The 21,396-nt window shown below is 36.3% G+C and overlaps 1 protein-coding gene across 6 annotated transcripts in view; it reads left to right on the forward strand.

Moving 5' to 3' along the window:
* Ip6k (Inositol hexakisphosphate kinase) overlaps positions 1-21,396 on the forward strand; it is a 281,451-nt gene that overhangs the window by 183,034 nt on the left and 77,021 nt on the right. Inside the window, exon 1 of one of the 6 annotated variants that reach the window (XM_067771871.1) lies at positions 18,543-19,181. The exons of 3 other annotated variants lie outside the window; for them this stretch is intronic. The gene's annotated coding sequence lies outside the window, so the exon portion shown is untranslated. 2 more of the 6 variants (XM_067771874.1, XM_067771875.1) reach the window with 2 other exon arrangements.

Raw genomic sequence — 21,396 nt, forward strand, 5'->3', positions numbered from 1 at the left:
AGAGAAAGTCTCACCTTTAGAGTGTAATCTCTAGTTGGAAGCACGAAATAAGAGAGAAACGTGAAAACTTGACAGATAATAATCTAGTTCCTAGGGATGGAACATGTGTAAACGCCTAGATTATATATTGAGCATTTATTGAAGATTAGTGCATGTGTAAAAGGGCTCCCCCCTAAATTCAGAAAACAAAATTTCAAAAACACATTTTTTCGGAAAAATTAGTCATATATTCATAAAACACAATTTCAGAAACAAAAATTCATAAATTAAAATTCAGAAGTCAAGATTCAGAAAGTAGTCAAAATTTAGTGTTTTTTTGCTGTCTGATTACTTTCTGAACTTTTTGACATCTGACTTTTGACCTCTGAAATTTTACTTCTGAAATTTTTTTCAGCCTGGAACACAGCAATGTCCAAAGAAAGCGTTATATCCAATCGAATTATAGAATATGTATAATATCGCCAAATTGGGTGAAGTCATATTTAACATATTTAACTTCATAAAAAAAAACGAAAAAGCGACCACCGTGCTGTGATGGTAGCGTGCTCCGCCTACCACACCGTATGCCCTGGGTTCAAGCCCCGGGCAAAGCAACATCAAAATTTTAGAAATACGATTTTTCAATTAGAAGAAAATTTTTCTAAGCGGAGTCGCCCCTCGGCAGTGTTTGGCAAGCGCTCCGGGTGTATTTCTGCCATGAAAAGCTCTCAGTGAAAACTCATCTGCCTTGCAGATGCCGTTCGGAGTCGGCATAAAACATGTAGGTCCCGTCCGGCCAATTTGTAGGGAAAATCAAGAGGAGCACGACGCAAATTGGAAGAGAAGCTCGGCCTTAGATCTCTTCGGAGGTTATCGCGCCTTACGTTTATTTTTTATTTATTTAAATAAAACGAAAAAAAAAAAATATAAAAACTTCGACCAGCGTTTGTTTAATATTGTAAATTCCAGGGACGGAAACTGTTATTCCTTTTATTATATAATTCCTTGCAAAACTATTAATTTTGGACTTTTAATATATTTGGATCAAGATAAAAAATATTTTCCGATTTTTATTAACTGAGACCGATAGAACTAGTTAAATAAATTTTTTTTTAATTCGGATAAGCCGTTTCTTTGTTATTAAGCCGTACTTTGATTTTTAAGGCCAAAATAAACGTCCGGATTTAATTTTTATTTCCGGATTTTTATTTTTAAAAGTCCGAGTTTAACTAGTTCTATCGGACTCAAAAAAATAAAAATACAGATTTTACTTTTATATGCGGACTTTTATGGAAAAAGTTCGAAAAATAAAAAGGATGCATGATTCGACATGATATTGCTATAGGCATACCTGAGAACTCAAACATTTTCACCTAGGACAATTTTTTGACCAGGACTTTTTCGACTCCGAAGAAAAAACAATTATTATTTTCCGTCTCTGGTAAGTTCATTTTATAAAAGATAATAATAAAGATAAACGCCTCATTCAAACGACCGATTTAATTAATAATTTGCTTGCCATTGCACATAATTAAAAATTTTAGATTGTACTATTTTTCTTTAGACAGAATACTTTCCAAATAAATAAAGGTTTCTGTATTATGAGAAAAATGTAATGTTTTTTCTGTCGACTTATTACTTTCTGAATTTTGCTTTCTGAAATTTGACTTCTTAATTTTGACGTACGAAATTTGACTTCTGAATTTGACTTTTGAAACTTAACTTCTGAGATTTCACTTCTGAATTTTGACCTCTGAATTATGTCTTTCCGGAAAAATGTTTTCTGAGAAACTTTGTTTCAGAATTTTTGTTTTCTGAATCTATGGAGGGCACCGTGTAGTGTACACGGTCTCTAAGGTTAAACTCTAGTCAACTTTGAATTGAGTTTAAACTTGCACTAAGAGCCGTTTCCACTACCTCCGGTTTAGTAAGAACTTATCCTTCAGATAGCTTCATTTCGTAGCACTTTGTAGCACCAAACGCAATCATTTTTTGTAAGTACACGAAAACCACAAAAAACAGCTGATTTTTGTTTACACTTTTTCCTTGTAGTTAACTGACATATGTTGATGCTTCGGTTAGCATGGAGAAAACGAGAATTGTTATAACTTGCAGTTATGTGACTAACTGAAGATGGTGAAAACGACACTTAGTGCATTTAATAGCAGCAATTAACATCAAGGAAGTAGTGTACGGGATTTTTTAAATTTGATTAAGGACCCCATACTCGTATACAGTTAGTTTAGTTTTTCTCGCCATTTAGCTTTTCTACTGCATATTATCACTCAGCTTTTTTCGAATATAAACAAAACTGTTAAAACAAACTATTTGTTTAGTAATGACGCATTAAAATCTGTTTTACAATGCTTTAAAGCCGTCGTCGTAAATAATTCTTTGTGTGCATGCACTTATGCACTTACTTTATCGTGCACTTTATTGACATCAAACAAAATGGCATGGCGTCTTATACGAGTATATTTACTTCTTTCATAGTATAACAGTCTCAAACAAAGATGTTTCGTAGTATAAAATAAATCAACGCCCGCAAACATTGAATATTTTACGAGAGATGTTAATTTTTTACGTTGTTTTTTTCAGACACGCGTGCTAACAATAAATGTATTTTATCTTTACGATACATTTATCTTGAATGGTTTTTTGATTAAAAAAAGTTTATAAAAGGTATGTCTCTTCACTTTATACGTAGGTGGCCTTAAATAATAGAATTTAGTAAAATTGTTCCCCAAATATGCTTGCCGGGAAGTTCTTTGTTAATTTTATTCATCCAAAATATTTATGAAATTCTCAACAGTTTTTTAAGTAATCACATTTATTGCAGCGCATGTTATCAAGTATCGCACATCACTATGCAATGATAAAGGGCTAATACCTAGCTTAGACTTGACTTGACTTGAGAACTGTCACTTACAGTTCTGTTAAATAAACATTGCATGTTACTGATTACTCAAAACTTAGCAACACATAACTTGACTTAGAAGTCTGTTTAATTGTGATTTTCTATGTAAGTTCTAAGTGACGTTTACATTTTGAGATGCCATTTTTTTGTTTCCATATCATTTCGACATTTTGTTTTAAAAATTAACATTTATTGATAATGATGCCAGATTGTATGCGCTAAGTGGAGTATAATCGTGGCTAAATTGCCAAGTTTACGCCAAGTCAAGTCAAGTTTATGCAAAGTATCAGTAATGGGCCCTTAATTAGCGGCAGGAGTTAAGCAAATATTTCACAATAAAATGACAGCTGGAAAACAGCTGATTATGATGCGCTAAGTGGAGTATAATCATGGCTAAGTTTGCCAAGTTTACGCAAAGTCAAGTCAAGTCTAAGCTAAGTATCAGTAATGGGCCCTTAACTCCTGCCACTAATAAAGGGCCCATTACAAGATTAACTCCTGCCACTAATAAAGGGCCCATTACAAGATTAACTCCTGCCACTAATAAAGGGCCCACTTAGCTTAGACTTGACTTGACTTTGCGTAAACTTGGCAACTTAGCCACGATTATACTCCACTTAGCGCATCATAATCAGCTGTTTTCCAGCTGTCATTTTATTGTGAAATATTTGCTACAAAAAGTGGTGGTTTTTAAACAAAGTTAATTTTGAGTACTACAATTAATTTGTGAGTGTAAAAATTAATAAATAAAATAAAAACAAGTAAGGAAGGCTAAGTTCGGGTGTAACCGAACATTACATACTCAGTTGAGATCTGTGGAGACAAAGTAAGGGAAATCACCATGTTGTAAAAGGAACCTAGGGTAACCCTGGAATGTGTTTGTATGACATGTGTATCAAATGGAAGGTATTAAAGAGTATTTTAAGAGGAAGTGGGCCATAGATATATAGATGGACGCCATTTAGGGATATCGCCATAAAGGTGGACCAGGCCTGACTCAAGAATTTGTTTGTACGATATGGGTATCAAATGAAATGTGTTAATGATAATTTTAAAAGGGAGTGGGCCTAAGTTCTATAGGTGGACGTCTTTTCGAGATATCGCCATAAAGGTGGACCAGGGGTGACTCTAGAATTTATTTTGTACGATATGGGTATCAAATAAAAGGTATTAATGAGTATTTTAAAAGAGCGTGGGCCTAAGTTCTATAGATGGACGCCTTTGCAAGATATCGCCATAAACGTGGACCAGGGGTGACTCTAAAATTTGTTTGTACTATATGGGTATCAAACGAAAGGTGTTAATGAGTATTTTAAAAGGGAGTGGGCCTTAGTTCTATAGGTGGACGCCTTTTCGGAATATCGTTATAAAAGTGGACCTGGGTTGACTGTAGAATGCGTTTGTACAATATGGGTGTCAAATGTAAGGTGCTAATGAGTATTTTAAAAGGGTGTGGGCCTTAGTTCTATAGGTGGACGCCTTTTCGAGATATCGCCATAAAGGTGGACCAGGGGTGACTCTAGAATTTGTTTGTACGATATGGGTATCAAATGAAAGGTGTTAATGAGTATTTTAAAAGGGTGTGGGTCTTAGTTCTATAGGTGGATGCCTTTTCGAGATATCGCCATAAAGGTGGGCCAGGGGTGGCTCTAGAACTTTTGTGTACGATATGGGTATCAAATGAAAGGTGTTAATGAGTATTTTAAAAGGACGTGGGCCTTAGTTCTATAGGTGGACGCCTTTTCGAGATATCGCCATAAAGGTGAACCAGGGGTGACTCTAGAATTTGATTGTACGATATGGGTATCAAATGAAAGGTGTTAATGTGTATTTTAAAAGGGCGTGGGCCTTAGTTCTATAGGTGGATGCCTTTTCGAGATATCGACATAAAGGTGGACCAGGGGTGACTCTAGAATTTGTTTATATGTTATGGGTATCAAATGAAAGGTGTTAATGAGTATTTTAAAAGGGAGTGGGCCTTAGTTCTATAGGTGGATGCCTTTTCGAGATATCGCCATAAAGGTGGGCCAGGGGTGACTCTAGAATTTTTTTGTACGATATGGGTATCAAATGAAAGGTGTTAATGAGTATTTTAAAAAGGCGTGGGCCTTAGTTCTATAGGTAGACGCCTTTTCGAGATATCGACATAAAGGTGGACCAGGGGTGACTCTAGAATTTGTTTGTACGATATGGGTATCAAATGAAAGGTGTTAATGAGTATTTTAAAAAGGAGTGGGCCTTAGTTCTATATGTGAACGCCTTTTCGAGATATCGCCATAAACGTGGACCAGGGGTGACTCTAGAATGTGTTTGTACGATATGGGTATCAAATTAAAGGTATTAATGAGGGTTTTAAAAGGGAGTGGCCCTTAGTTGTATATGTGAAGGCGTTTTCGAGATATCTACCAAAATGTGGACCAGGGTGATCCAGAACATCATCTGTCGGGTACCGCTAGTTTATTTATATATGTAATACCACGTACAGTATTCCTTCCAAGATTCCAAGGGCTTTTGATTTCGCCCTGCAAAACTTTTTCATTTTCTTCTATTTAATATGGTAGGTGTCACACCCATTTTACCAAGTTTTTTTCTAAAGTTATATTTTGCGTCAATAGACCAATACAATTACCATGTTTCATCCATTTTTTCGTATTTGGTATATAATTATGGCATTTTTTTCATTATTCGTAATTTTCGATATCGAAAAAGTGGGCGTGGTCATAGTCGGATTTCAGCCATTTTTTATACCAATACAAAGTGAGTTCTGATAAATACGTGAACTGAGTTTAGTAAAGATATATCGACTTTTGCTCAAGTTATCATGTTAACGGCCGAGCGGATGGACAGACGGTCGACTGTGTATAAAAACTGGGCGTGGCTTCAAACCGATTTCGCCATTTTTCACAGAAAACAGTTATCGTCCTAGAAGCTAAGCCTCTACCAAATTTCACAAGGATTGGTTAATTTTTGTTCGACTTATGGCATTACAAGCATCCTAGACAAATTAAATGAAAAAGGGCGGAGCCACGCCCATTTTGAAATTTTCTTTTATTTTTGTATTTTGTTGCACCATATCCTTACTGGAGTTGAATGTTGGCATAATTTACTTATATGCTGTAAAGATATTAACTTTTCTTTAAAATTTGAATTTAAAAAAAATTTTTTTTAAAAAGTGGGCGTGGTCGTTCTCTGATTTTGATAATTTTTATTAAGCAGACATAAAGTAATAAGAGTATCGTACCTGCCAAATTTCATCATGATATCTTCAACGACTGCCAAATTACAGCTTGCAAAACTTCTAAATTACCTTTATTTAAAAGTGGGCGGTGCCACGCCCATTGTCCAAAATTTTACTAGTTTTCTATTCTGCGTCATAAGCTCAACTCACCCACCAAGTTTCATCGCTTAATGCGTATTTGGTAATGAATTATCGCACTTTTTCGATTTTTCGAAATTTTCGATATCGAAAAAGTGGGCGTGGTTATTGTCCGATATCATTCATTTTAAATAGCGATATGAGATGAGTGCCCAGGAACCTACGTACCAAATTTCATCAAGTTACCTCAAAATTTACTCAAGTTATCGTGTTAACGGACGGACGGACGGACGGACGGACGGACATGGCTCAATCAAATTTTTTTTCGATCCTGATTATTTAGATATATGGAAGTCTATATCTATCTCGATTCCTTTATACCTGTACAACCAACCGTTATGCAATCAAAGTTAATATACTCTGTGAGCTCTGCTCAACTGAGTATAATAAATGTCAATTTGTATGACGAAATGTCAAAATGAAATGGAAACAAACAAATGGCATCTCAAAATGTAAACGTCACTTAGAACTTACATAGACAATCAAAATTCAACAGACTTCTAAGTCAAGTTAAATGTTGCTAAGTTTTGAGTAATCAGTAACATGCATTGTTCATTTAACAGATCTGTAAGTGACAGTTCTCAAATCAAGTCAAGTCAAGTTTACGCTAAGTATGAGTAATGGGCCCTTAAGCAAATGCTGCTACAACAACAAAGACACCGGAAGATAAGAGGGTTTACGAAAAGCATACAGCTGCAGAGGGAAAGAAAATAGTAGTAGTTACGACGAATTTGAGGTTATATGCGTACAGTCCGGATACCTGTAGACATCAAGGCGTGTAAACTGTCGCATTGGCAGACTATAAGTTATAGTGAGTTTGATTACATTTTTCTTTAAACTGGGGAACATATCTCATATATAGCGTGTCCAATAGATGGCGATGTGGTAGGGATCTTTCTAAAAGTCGTATTTACTCCTCAATTTTGTCCATACTTGGATTAAATAAACTTACTCCCTATGTGGCGCTGAAATGGTAGTAGTAGTAGCATATTTATTTTCAACTATTCAAAAGACCATACAATTGTAAGATAATGAATAAACATTAAAGACTTAAAAATAGTTTAAAATAAATTAAAATTATGGTAGTAACAAACGTGTTGAGTGCCACACTAAAATTTACTAAACTTATTTGACATAAAGTGCTTACGAAAATTCATTTAAAATAAGATATCTATACTTTAAGCTGGTTTGCAGATACTTAAACAAAGTAACATAATCTCTACCATTAAGGACGTTTACCACACTTGCTAGGTCCAAAACTTTTTCACCAAAACTAGCCAACAGGTAATCATTGTATGCTGGGCAAACACCGATAAAGTGGTGAACACTTTCATCATCGCCTAAGTTACAAACTGGACAGTTACGTTCTTTAAATATCTCGCACTATGGTTCAAGAGACCACCTCTCGCACGGAGAATTAAGGTAATGGCATACGCTGAATGTTTGTCGGCAATATATTGTTACGAATATTAGCAACACTAATGGGGTACTGTCATCTCTAAGCCGATGCTAAGAGTGACTTGTATGCACATCCATAAATCAATCATTATGTATCTACATAAACGAATCAATCATTATGTCTACACATATGTACGTACACGCAGCGGAGAAGCAATGCACAAACACATGCAGATATCTTATCTGAGATGCTCCCAAAAGTATGCAATTGCAATTGTGGAAGTGTCGCTCACAAATACACGCTCATATGAGAGCTACACACGTGCATCTGTAGTTGTAATTATATACCAGTAACTAAGTAAATTCTGGAAGCGCCTAGAAGATGCAATAACGAAATCACACAGTATAAAAGCAGCAACAGTAGAGGCGCGAAAATCAGTTTGATTAAGCACGCTATCTGTCGAACAATAGAAGTGTTATTTTAAAAAGTAGTCTAATAAAGACCATTTTGCATTATCGAATATTGCAGTTATTTATTCAACAGTTTAGTGATTCGAACTTAGCAGAAGGTTGCGAATAAGAGGATTTGCAGTAAATTCGTTACAATTGGTGTCAGCAGAGGAATTACTGAATAAATTCCAGAGGACAACAGGGACATGGCAAAGTTCAGTGAATTGAAGATCCAGCAACTGAAGAAGGAGTGGGAGAGCCGTGGATTGGATACAACCGGCATTAAACTCGAACTTCAGGCACGACTACAAGAGGCAATGGAAGCAGAAGGATTTGACGTGGAAGAGTATGTCTTTCATCTTGATGTCGACGAGACAACAAAAATTGAAGACAAAAATGAAAAATCGCACACAGTTACGAGCACAGACTTGAACATGATTTTAGGTGCCATATCTGCTCAAACATCGACAGTGTCATCTCAACTGGCAGAACAGAAGACATATATGGCATCTCAACTAGAATCCCAGGAGAACCGTATAACATCCAAGATGGAAGAGCAGAAGACAGAAATGTCGTCAGAAATAACATCGAAGATTGAAGCACAAGAAACGCGTATTTCAGAAGCACAAGAGGAGCGCTTATCATTGCAAGTGGCACAAATATCTTCGCAGTTAGAAGCACAGAATACAAAAATTGTACAGCTCGACGACAAAATGGATGCCGAGATAGAAGCTTTGAGAGGTCGTATACAGGAGTTGCAAATAAATCGCCCAACAGTTTCAGCGAGTAATCCAAAGGTAAAGACACCATCCTTTGACGGTTCTGTTCCTTTTTAGGTCTTTAAGCTACAGTTTGAGAAGACCGCAGCAGTGAATAACTGGAATGCTGAAGATAAAGTTGCAGCTCTGTTCGTGGCACTGAAAGGGCCTGCCGCGGAAATCTTACAGACTATTCCAGAGTACGAACGGAACAGTTATGACGCATCGATGGCTGCTCTAGAACGACGATACGGAACTGAGCATAGGAGACAAATATACCAAATGGAGTTACTGAACCGCTTCCAGAAGCCTGGTGAGACATTGCAAGAGTTTGCGTCGGATGTTGAAAGGCTGGCACATTTAGCGAATGCGGACGCACCCGTGGAATACACTGAAAGGGTAAAAATTTAGAGCTTTATAAATGGCATACGGGACGTCGAAACAAAGGGAGCTACATACTCAAAACCAAAGCCAACATTCGCAGAAACGGTATCACATGCTCTGATTCAGGAAACAGCGTCGCTTCTGTGTAAGCCAGTTTTCAAAACAAGCCGTGTGGAAGTAGAAAGGCCAGAGTTTGTAGACGCAATATTGGAGGGGCTGAAAGGATCGCAAAATCGGAGTGAAAGAGTTATCAAATGCTTCAAATGTGGGAAGTCCGGTCACATTGCACGTCATTGCGATCTTGATCCTAGTGAGTGCAACAGCATGAGTGGTTTTAATAACAAAGCTGGAGGGGATGAGCAAGAGCAAGTAAGATGTAGAGATCGAGAGCTATCTCCAGCTATTGAATGTCCTGTGATGTCTGTATCGCAAATTGGAAGGAAATCAAGCACTCTTACCGTCAGAGGGAATGTGCATGGCAAAGAACGTGTACTGACTGTAGATACGGGCGCATCTCATTCCTTAATTCGATCTGACTTGGTCAACAGGAGAGTAAAACCGTTACCTGGAGCAAGGTTGCGTACGGTCACTGGCGAGTATAACCAAGTCCAAGGAGAAGTGGTATGTGGAGTATTAATTGGAAAGGTCATGGTTCTACACAAATTCATTGTAGCGAAGATTGTTGATGAAGTCATATTGGGAGTGGACTTCTTAGTTGACCATGACATCAGGATCGATATGCGGAGAAAGATTATGCGCTATAAGAACCAGGATGTGCCACTTAGCTTCAGTTTGGAAAAGGGGTTCAGCAGTAATCGAGTACTGGTGGAGAAGAGTCGACAAAGACCACGAAAGTCAAAAGTAATAGTTGATGGAACGAATGGGCCAAACAAAACAAAATCAAAGATACCTGCGAGAGAAACACTGGCATTGACAAACCCGAACGGACGCACTAAAACGAAGGAAAGAATTTTCCAGAAAGAATGCGAGGGTAGTTTCAAGCCGGGGCGCACTACTGTTGTGAAACGTGGGAACGATACTGATTATGCGAAGCCAATCCGTCAAGCGTAAGCTCTACGAAGTAGTTCATTGGCCAAAAAACAGAGTGTGAAGAAACGGCCCAGGGTAATGAGTAGTAAGATGAAACACAGGTACGACAAGGAAAATACTTCGGAAGGTTTCCGGACGGGAGATTTGGTACTGCTATACAACCCTCACCGGCGGAAGGTGTTCCATCCAAATATTGGTGCAGTTGGGAAGGCCCGTACAGAGTTGTGAAGAGGATCAGTGATGTCATCTACCGCATACAAACACGAAATAGAAGGGTGGTTCATATGGATAGGCTAGCAGTGGTTAGATCGAGAGATTTGTCTGATCGGGACGATCAGACTTAGGTGGAGGGCAGTGTTACGAATATTAGCAACACTAAGGGGTACTGTCATCTCTAAGCCGATGCTAAGAGTGACTTGTATGCACATCCATAAATCAATCATTATGTATCTACATAAACGAATCAATCATTATGTCTACACATATGTACGTACACGCAGCGGAGAAGCAACGCACAAACACATGCAGATATCTTATCTGAGATGCTCCCAAAAGTATGCAATTGCAATTGTGGAAGTGTCGCTCACAAATACACGCGCATATGAGAGCTACACCCGTGCATCTGTAGTTATAATTATATACCAGTAACTAAGTAAATTCTGGAAGCGCCTAGAAGATGCAACGAGAAAATCACACAGTATAAAAGCAACAGTAGAGGCGCGAAAATCAGTTTTGATTAAGCACGCTATCTGTCGAGCAATAGAAGTGTTATTTTGAAAAGTAGTCTAATAAAGACCATTTTGCATTATCGAATATTGCAGTTATTTATTCAACAGTTTAGTGATTCGAACTTAGCAGAAGGTTGCAAATAAGAGGATTTGCAGTAAATTCGTTGCAATATGTAACGCTCACGGGAGCCGAGTAAGGGTAAAGATCATGCGTGGTAGAGCCTTGAGCACGATCTACATATAGTTTAAACTCTTTTTCGACTAGCTTACTAAGCAACAAAGAAGTGAAGTCTTTCAGGAAAGCAGGAGAAAAATCGGTTAGTGGTTCTAAGCCCTCGCTGAGTGATAGCGTTTCCAATTTTTAACCCAGGGCGCTGAAATACATATATTCAAAAGATCAAGCGATTTTGGTTAAACATATTTGAAGTGTAAATTAATATGTTAATGGTAATGAAAGATGGAACTGCAAATGTAATGTTCGTTACCACTAAGGTAGATTTACAGGTACAGGTCGTGATAAAAGTAGAGGGTGTCGTAAGAATGAAGTTGGAGGAGGCGGAAAAGAATGAAAGGGAGACATACATAAAATGGAAGATGGCAGCTTCATGGGATTAAAGTTTACATATAAGCCCAAGCTCGTTGCATTCAGCGGAGAGGAACGCATTTTGGTATTTCTGCAACCAATTTGTAAAAAAAAATTTTAATTTTTGCAGTACTCCGGCAGTGATTACAACTCCGAATAAGGCCGTTTCGGGTTTGAACTAAGTCATGCAGAATTATTTTAGTTGAGAACATAGTACTATATTTTGGTTCAACTTCTCTGTATTCGACTGTTATTAACCCTTAACTTTATGCAGGAGCCAAGCATTAAAAACGGAATATTTTGAGTTCAACATTGACTTTTAGTTAACGCCAAAGTTACGCAAAAGTTTAACAGTTGGAAAACAATTCTTTGATTTTCTTCGATTTTTGTGTGCTGAATTTTAGTTAAAAACTTTTAAAACAGTGTTAAGTGCGAAGTAACTATCTTTTAGTGGTTAGCAGAGTTCCCCACTGTGTTTGAACTGGCCGGTCCGTAAGAACCTCATATAGACTAAATCAGTCAATAGTGCTAAAGTTTTTGTTAATAAATCTGTTTATTATTATTTATTTAAAAATGAATCTCCAAAGACGACAGCTGATATCTGATTTGCTGCATAAGATACCAAACAAACCAAATCATTCGTGAGGTCTACTTATAACTACGTCGCATTCTAAATGCAAACTCAATTTACTCAAAGTACACATATGTAATGTATGCGCCAGTGTAATATTTTCAGTTTTTAGTTTTTCAATACCGTTTAGAGCACATAAACAGTCCCCCACTTATTGGCATACCCATATTTCCCATAATTTAACTTAAATTCTATCAAAGTGCCCGAAAAAATATTATTCAATTGAGTTCCTAAACATTTTAGCTGCAGTATTTGCTTTTCCTTTTTACTGTCAGAGTGCAAATGTAAGTTTTACAAGTTAAAATATTTTATTGAGCTCTCTACATGCAAATCTATTCATGTAGATTCGAATGGGGGATGTGTTGTGAATTCATTAATTGTCTGCGGTTCTCTGTCGAATTTTTCTCTCCTGTTTAATCCACAAACTCTCTGAGAATTTTTTTTGTAGTATCCTTCAAGAGAATCAAAATGAGAACTGCAACTATTTGTTATCTGATTCATATTTCCCATTCACAATCTGTAGTCAGTACAGTTATAAGCGTTGAAATAGGGCACCTGTTATTCCAACTAGTTTTATATGATATATCGACTGGAATCTTGAACATTTTCTTTTACAAAACACTGTTGATAAAACGTTCATAATATCCCACTTATGATATTCTTTCATTTTCTTGAGCGGAACTTTTATTGCAACTCGCTTCTAATTCTTCTTAAAATTCGTTTGCTAAAGTGTACCGTAAGTACCGGAACTAAAAGAATCCAATTATAACATTGTGATATGATTGGGCGTTTTTTTGGTATCAATGTCAAAGCAAAGCGACGTGGCCAAAGCATTTGCGTTTTTAATTTTGTACAGTGCCTCACAGCTTATTTCGTGCAGCTACAGAAAAAAACTGTACAAAAAGGAAACTAGTGACGGTGTCTAAAAAAATTCAAATGGACAGTTTTAATAAAAATATGCTTCTATTTGAACAAATACTCAATTTTCATGTGTTTACACGTTTGTGCTAATTATTTAACAAAAACTAAAACTATCTCAAAAACTAAGGTCAGAGCTTATTTCGTGCACTGCGCCCTGCCTTAGAAAAAACTACTTTTTTACGTATATTGTGACTTGCGAAGCGAATATATTTGGCGAGTCGAACAGGTTAGCGAACACACCTAAAATTTGCATTGTGAGTGGCGAATGAACTTTTTCGCCTGCTTTGTGATGTTGTCACTCAAACAAATTGAATAAGTTCATCCGAATTTGACGTTTCTGTCACTTACTACATATGTTTTGATTTGTTTACAATATATCTATTTATATGTGCATTAACAAAAGTGTAAGAAATTAATATAAACGTGATAAATAAAATAAATAAAGCGATGATTTCCAACATTGATCTTTTTTTCGAAGAAAGTTATAATGTCGAACAGCCGGCTAACCTTCTTCGTCAGAGGCGTTTTCTAAGGGATTACTCCAATCCCAACAGTGTAAGTTTAGTGCAGTTTGGTTCTTGAAGTATATATGGAAAATTGTATTTCAATCTAAATGTGTTTATACTAAAAAGGAAATCAATAATAAAGACTTCTTAAAATTAACTTAATTTTTTTGGTGCACTAAGTGCACTTATTATATATTATACTTATATATTATTATTATTAAAAGTAAATAAAATGGCGGCCACCGTGGTGTGATGGTAGCGTGCTCCGCCTATCACACCGTATGCCCTGGGTTCAACTCCCGGGCAAAGCAACATCAAAATTTTAGAAATAAGGTTTTCAATTAGAAGAAAATTTTTCTAAGCGGGGTCGTCCCTCGGCAGTGACTGGCAAGCGCTCCGAGTGTATTTCTGCCATGAAAAGCTCTCAGTGAAAACGCATCTGCCTTGCAGATGCCGTTCGGAGTCGGCATAAAACATGTAGGTCCCGTCCGGACAATTTGTAGGGAAAATCAAGAGGAGCACGACGCAAATTGGAAGAGAAGCTCGGCCTTAGATCTCTTCGGAAGTTATCGCGCCTTACATTTATTTATTTTTAAATAAATAAAAATCGTATAAATAAGAAAGAAAATAAAATCAGGTATTCAATTCATATTTTTCTTAAAAGTAAATAAATAAAAACGAAGTATTTAATTCAGACTTTTTAAAATGTTTGGTCAAAAGCAATATGAAATACATACAGTCAGTCACAAAAATAAGTATACACCCCTTTATGCGAAGCTATCACCAATTTCAACCATACCATAAAAGGATGTTTACTTATTGTTGACTGACTGTACACTTGAAAACAAGTTTAAAAAAAATTTCACTTTCATTTCCTTAAATTGTATTTAAGGGTTTTTAACTCCAACTCCTTAAGTTTCGTTTCCATTTTATCTTTGTGTTGTCTTTTCTTTTCTATATTTTCTACCTTTTTCATTTTTCCATCTCTTTTAATAATGTTAGTTTCTGCTTTTTTGTTCATAGAGTTTTCGTGAATATCTGGCGATATCGTCCAATGTTTTCCCCCATTTTCAAAATACCTTGGCAAAGGGTATCTTGCACTTCGGTTTGCTTTTGCAGTGCCTTAAACCGAATTTTTTCACGATCGTCAACGGTAAACCTACGACGGGGAGTCGTTGTTGGTATCATTGTTGATGAACGTGGTGGTTGAGTATCACCCTCCTCCTCGGATTCTTGGGTCTGAGATTAATTATCTCTATCAGTAGCTCTTTGCCTCGGGGTGCCATATATATTCCCTGTGGGGTTGGCGGCTTGTTGGAGGTGGAGAAGATCATCCACCTCTCGCTCTAGAGCAGACAAGCTTTGCTGAACATACAGTCCAGTGACTGTAGTTTCCGCGCGGTTTGTGGAAATCTTTTTTTAAGCTTCAATTTGTAATCTAGCCAAACATAGTATACATATATGAATAATTATCTACTCTCACGGAGAGTACGGGCTTTTTTGAGCTTCAATCACTGCCCCAGTGGCAACCATATACTCAGTATTGGCTCCTACTGACTTCTAAAGTGACACTATCACCATAAAATTTTCAGTAGAAATCAATCCTGGCTATGGTCGCCAAACGAAGCTATTACCAAGGGGGTATGTTTTTATTCCTAATAGTCCAATTAGCCACATCTTGAGTATACCTGCAGCACAGCGTCAGTGATTGAAGGTCCAACCAGCCCTATATATTACTGGACGCCTGCACGGATACGTACGATGATGGGATACCACGGTTGCGCGTGCCGCACCGGATTCCTTTGCATTACTCGTGCAGGCCTCTGGGTCTTACCTAATTCCACTCGGCCCCTAACGGATTGGAGGACCTAAGGTGTTAATTTCAATAGCGAAATGCTCCCATAACTCCGCTCTTTGGCTCCTGGTGGAACCAAAATTCCCCTGACCCCTTGCGACATCTGGATTATTCTGCATAAGCGTAACCAGCTTTCGGAACTGCTGTGGTGTTGTGCGTTTCATCCTAAAGCGGTATTTTGTTTAAAAAAATTTCACACTCACTTTTGTTTTCTTTTGATAATTTTTACAAATGGTTTTTCACAGAAATAAATGCAAGCGCGTGCAAAAGCGAACAAATTAGATATTCGGCAAATTTTGGCAGCTCTAGCGAAGCGAAGTTAATTTTTCCGCTACCGGCAATTCGAAAAATTCATTTTCCTCACTCATTCGAAATTTGTCGGCAAATTCGCTGCAGATTCGCATCCCACAATTCGAGACCGCGAAATTCGCCCAAATTTTCATTCGCTTTGAAAGTGACAATATGCGTATTTATTTAGTTTAGTACCTCGTATGACCACCTTTTTGTTAAATAACATCTTCAAGATGATTTTTCATAGATGCAGTTAGTTTTTGAGCGGCTTCGGGTGGTACCTTATGCCTATCTTCGACAAGAGTAGTTTTTAAATCGCTAATCTTACTAATCTGCCTTTACCGTGTAGCCGATTCCAAAATTGACGACAAATTTTCAATGGCATTTAAGGCGAGAGATCGTGGAAGTGGATTCATGAGGTGTGGACAGTTCCATATTACCCATGCCTGCACAATCCTGGATATGTGTTAAGGGTATTTGTCTTGGTTATTGCGAAATCGATAACGTACACCTAAATTAGGGGCGATTCGCAACAAATTGCCTTTCGTAAGGTTAAATACAAATTTTTGTCCATTGTGGCATCAAAGAAAGTTATTTTTCCAACTCCAGAAGCAGCCAAGTAGGCCCAAACCCATCACACTTCCACCGCCATACCATACAGTTGCCATCAAAATTTTATTTTTGAGCTCTGAAAATCTATAAATTGATGTTTATCAAAAATTTTTTTATATTCCTTATTTCATTTTCTAAACAAAATCTGAATGGATTTAACCAACTAAAGCTAAGAACACACTGCTCTGCAAAATATTATTTGGAAATAAGCAAAAAAGTGAAGTGCCGCTGCCGCTACATGTCGCGCCGTTCAGTGGCGCCTTAGCTTAAAATACATTAAATCAATAGTGATGTGGTGATGTTAAGTTAAAGGCGAGCAGTGAGTCAATATCGAAGTCGATAAATGTTCGAATGTAAGACCGTCATCACTGCCTTTGAAATTAGAACGAAGTGGGTTTGTAGCTCAAAAGTGTAGCATTTGTGACGTTCCAATGATGCATGATCCAGATACGGATAGAAATTTAACATGCAAATGCAACAACAATGTGAATCATATGGATCAATTTGTTGTTGCATTTGAATATTAAATTTTCATCGGTATCTGGTTCACTGTTCATTGGAACGCAAGGATTGATAGGTGTGGATTAAGGCGGTGACACAATGACATTTTTCATATAGATGCGTTTAACACAAGCTTATGCATTCCAATAACATCGCCACAATCAACCAAGATGATGCGTTTGTAAATATGGAACTTCAGACTTGGCAATTGAAGTTTATTACGCCTTGTCCATTCACATACAAAATTTAGCGAAGCTCTGTTGTAAACATTCTCCCTTTACAACAAAAATACTTGCTAACTTATTTTGTGTCGTATTCGATTGTTATATTGCAGTTTTTAATTGTGAAAAATGTTAGAAAATTTACCAATCAGTGGGAAAAATAATTTCACTTGCAAAGTATGCCAACACCCTTAGTCAAAGCAAATGTCAAATTCTTCTTCTTATGATTTGCTTGGAACAAAATTGGGGAGTTGGCTACTTTATCAGATGGCGCTAGTGTCGCTCATTCTACCATTCTCCATAAAAATACATGCAATCTACTCATAATGCATAAGCTTGTGTTAAACTCATCTATATGAAAAACTGCTTATGTGTCGGAACTGTTAGTGCTAACGAAGTTGGTATAGGCTGCTGTTTAAGATTATTATGACATGATTTAGAACACGTTTACACCTGCCTTAATGTACAATAAATCGTCAATAGATAATCTACGCGTTTACATATGTTCCATATCTGGGAACTAGATCATTTTCTGTCAAATTTTAAGTTTCTATTTTATTTTGTGCTTCCAATTAGAGGTTACACTCTAGAGGTGGAATTTTTCTATGAAAAAAAATCCGCATCTCTAAAATTTGTTCATAATTACCTGTTAACGAGGGGAAAAATTTATATGGGAAATCTAGGTTTATAATTAACGATTAGGAGTTAAGTAGGGAAATGAAGATAATCGCGTAATTTGTAAACTAGTTGTAAGGTTTAATCTGTGCTCCTCGTAATAGGAAATCGGTTTCTTCCTTATTTTTTTTTTTTCTTTTTTTTTTTTTTTTTGTATTTTAAATGAGGTTTGTATTTAATTTCATGCTCTTTGGAAACTTTAACTTAAACATTTGCCTCTACCCACTTCACACACCCGTTACGTAACGATTTAATAATAAATAAATTTTAATGATTAGGGTTGTGTAAACTCGCAAATAATAAAGTTTTAGTTTTTTTTCTTTTTTTTTTTCTTTTAATGATGTATACTTACTTTCGTCCGCTAGCTTTTGGTACGCCAAAGCGCCGTACACACTTATGTGTAGCGTACTATTAACAACAAAAAAATTGAGAGAGAAAGCAACGAACGAGAAAGAGAAGGAGAGAAGCACAAAAGTGAATGCTGAATGGAGACTTTTTGACTCGGCTCAAAAGTGTATGCGTTGGAAGACTTTATGGCTGAAAGGCACTGACAAGTTCCAACTTCATTCATACACTCAAACGGTGTTTGCTCCCCACAGCTGCGCTTTGAGATTCCCCAATGCCAAGTGCTCCCCAAATCAAACATATGTTATTTTGCTGATAATCTGCTCTCTCAAAACACCAGACACTACAAGTAAAACTCAGCATACTCGTGTAGTGCTCAGTCCAGCCTCGTAACTTGTTTGCAACGGATGTCAGCAACGGAGAAAGCAGTAAAATAATATTGAAATTAAAAAAGTGATTGTGTTTTTTTTATATGTATATACATGTACATATAAAAGTATATATATATTTTTTTTAGTAAAAGAATTCGAGTTCGTGTGAAACTAATTTACAGCTAAACACTACGTTACATATAGGCTTACTACTGTGAATTACATAAAAATATATATATGCCTGGTAGCAAAAGCAGTGTATGAACGTGTGTGCACGTATAAAATAATTAGTGTGATGTGAAAATTTTAAGTTTTACAAGTTATACGAAAAAGTTTTAATGAAAAAAATGCTATAAAGTGCATTTGAAAATCTTACAACAATTTGTGTGCAGCAAAAAATTAAAGCTTATTACAAAATATACCAAAAATTTTAAATTTTCGCTAAAATATTATACATACTAAATTAAATCTGTAGAAATACTAATACATACATACAGCGTGCGTATACTTGAGCAGAGTCTTTGTTCGACGGGGCGAATAGCCAGCAGAATTTAGAATTGAAATTGTTCGTGCTTAACAACAACAAGGCAGAAACGACGAGCACATAAAAATATAAAAGTGGGAAAAAGGTGAAGTTCGAGCATTTAAATTAAATAATTATAACCTTTCAAAAAGTATAGCTTTTTATAGAATGGTATATATGTATAACAATATGGAAAGCATTTATAAATATAAATCTTAAAGTGTGCAAAAGAAACGAAAAATTGATGTTGCACTTTCCAAATACAAAATTCCATCTCCATGCGGAATTCAAGTATATTGCAAAGAGCCGTTCACAAATTTTTCAACATTTCATGTGTGTGCCTAGTTAACTCTACATAACGAAAAGTCAAAAAACGCACACACCAGAAACACACACAAAATCGCACCCAAAGTAAACCGAATAAGCGTGTGAAAATTTGTCTTTCTGGTATTGCATGCTTAAGTGAAAAAGCGCTGTGGGAAAAAAGCAGATAAAAAAAAATTTATAATAAAATAATAAACAAACAAAAAATTAAAAATAGATGTAGAAAAAATCAATAAAAGAAAACATGAAATAAAAAAGGTAACACTCAAGATACGAGGGCACCAGCAAACATTGCTTAAACTCCAGACTGCACATAACCAACCACCAGGTAGGCTGCTAGTCAACCAGGCAGCCCAACCAGTTTAGTAAATAGTTAGGTATGCATATTCACACAAACCAAACGAGCAGCAGACAAAGTCAGCGTCCGACAAATGGCGCTCAACGTCGTCACAAATATACGTCATCGTATTGTATCGAAACAGGTTTTAAACGCGGTAGTAAAAAGTCGACTACGATATTAGCAGCGCTGCTTTATTTGCCTGCCTTTTTTCATGATGTTTCCATGCCATGCTCTTAAAATAAATATGAACGTGATTTATGTGTAGATTCAGCTTTAAAAAAGTAAATAATACGTAAAAAACATTGAAACTTAGTCAGGTAGTTGATGGTGAAAGGCCATCGTCGGCGGCGCTACACTTTAAAAGAGCAAAAATTCGCACATGCCTGTCATAAATATGCACACATCACGTTGTTTTAGATTACTATTATTATCAGTGTTGCCGTTTTGGTTACTTATAACCACATTTAGTTACCGAAATTTCGTTTGGTTACGTGATTACCGCTTGCCTATTTTGGTTACCGTTTAAACTGTCCACTTTGATACCTATAAATTATAAATGCGAGCTTTATTTTGGAACAAGTAACATGTAGAGTGATTTTGATATATTAAGGGAAATTTGATTTAAAATTCGATGGTGTAGCCTCTATGTAAAGCGTCGACACTGCCATCTACAGATATTCGTTATCGCAAATCGAAGTATGATCTTTGCAAAATTCTTGTCATCGCTAGTTATTATCGGTTTGTTTGGGAAAAAGTTGCATGTTAAAAGATTGGGATTGGTCCAGACCTGTTTTAAGAATCTTACACGATTCGTAATGAAGTTATTGTCATTGCCACATAGTTCAGCGGCGGCAGAAAGAACGTTTTCCGACTTAGCTTTAATTAAAACGAAGCTAACAATCTAGATTTTAAAACTATAGAAGCATAATGCCATCAAAAGAGTTGTGTCCAAAAGCAAATGAAAAGAATTACGTATGGTCGGCTAAAAATTATTTTTAATCGAATGTTTTTATTATTATTTGTAATTGCATTTACTTTCGATCTCATTCATTTAGGTATGTAATTACTTCTAATGTTAAAAAAATTATATGAGTTAACCGGGGATTGCCCGTATCGCTTTAAATCTATGAAAACATTTATTTCAAGCAATTTTTAATTTTATAATTTATTTAATAATTTGGGAAAAATTTAAACAACGTGACATCAGGACGGACAAGGCGACAGCTGTTTCGATTATACCTTGTAAATCCCTTCAAAGCCTTTTCTCCCGGGAGTGGGAGTAGAACACGCACTCCTACGATAGTTGAAAATGGTTATAAACGCATTCAGCTACGTCATGCCTTAGTTGTAAAGTTTTTCACAATTGCCTTCTTTTCACATATATTATCTTCCACATATCACATAATTCGTATTTAGTTATGTGTTGAAGTTATGCCTGTTTGTAGGGCGGTTTTCAGAGAAACTTGGTATTTGTTGTTGTTTTTGTTCTATTTATAGAACTACAACGAATTAACAAAATGTTGTCTACTTATATGAGTTAACCGGGGATTGCCCGTATCGCTTTAAATGTATGAAAACATTTATTTCAAGCAATTTTTAATTTTATAATTTATTTAATAATTTAGGAAAAATTTAAACAACGTGACATCAGGACGCA

Source organism: Eurosta solidaginis, chromosome 3 (assembly GCF_040869045.1).
Source record: "Eurosta solidaginis isolate ZX-2024a chromosome 3, ASM4086904v1, whole genome shotgun sequence".
NCBI lineage: Eukaryota > Metazoa > Arthropoda > Insecta > Diptera > Tephritidae > Eurosta > Eurosta solidaginis.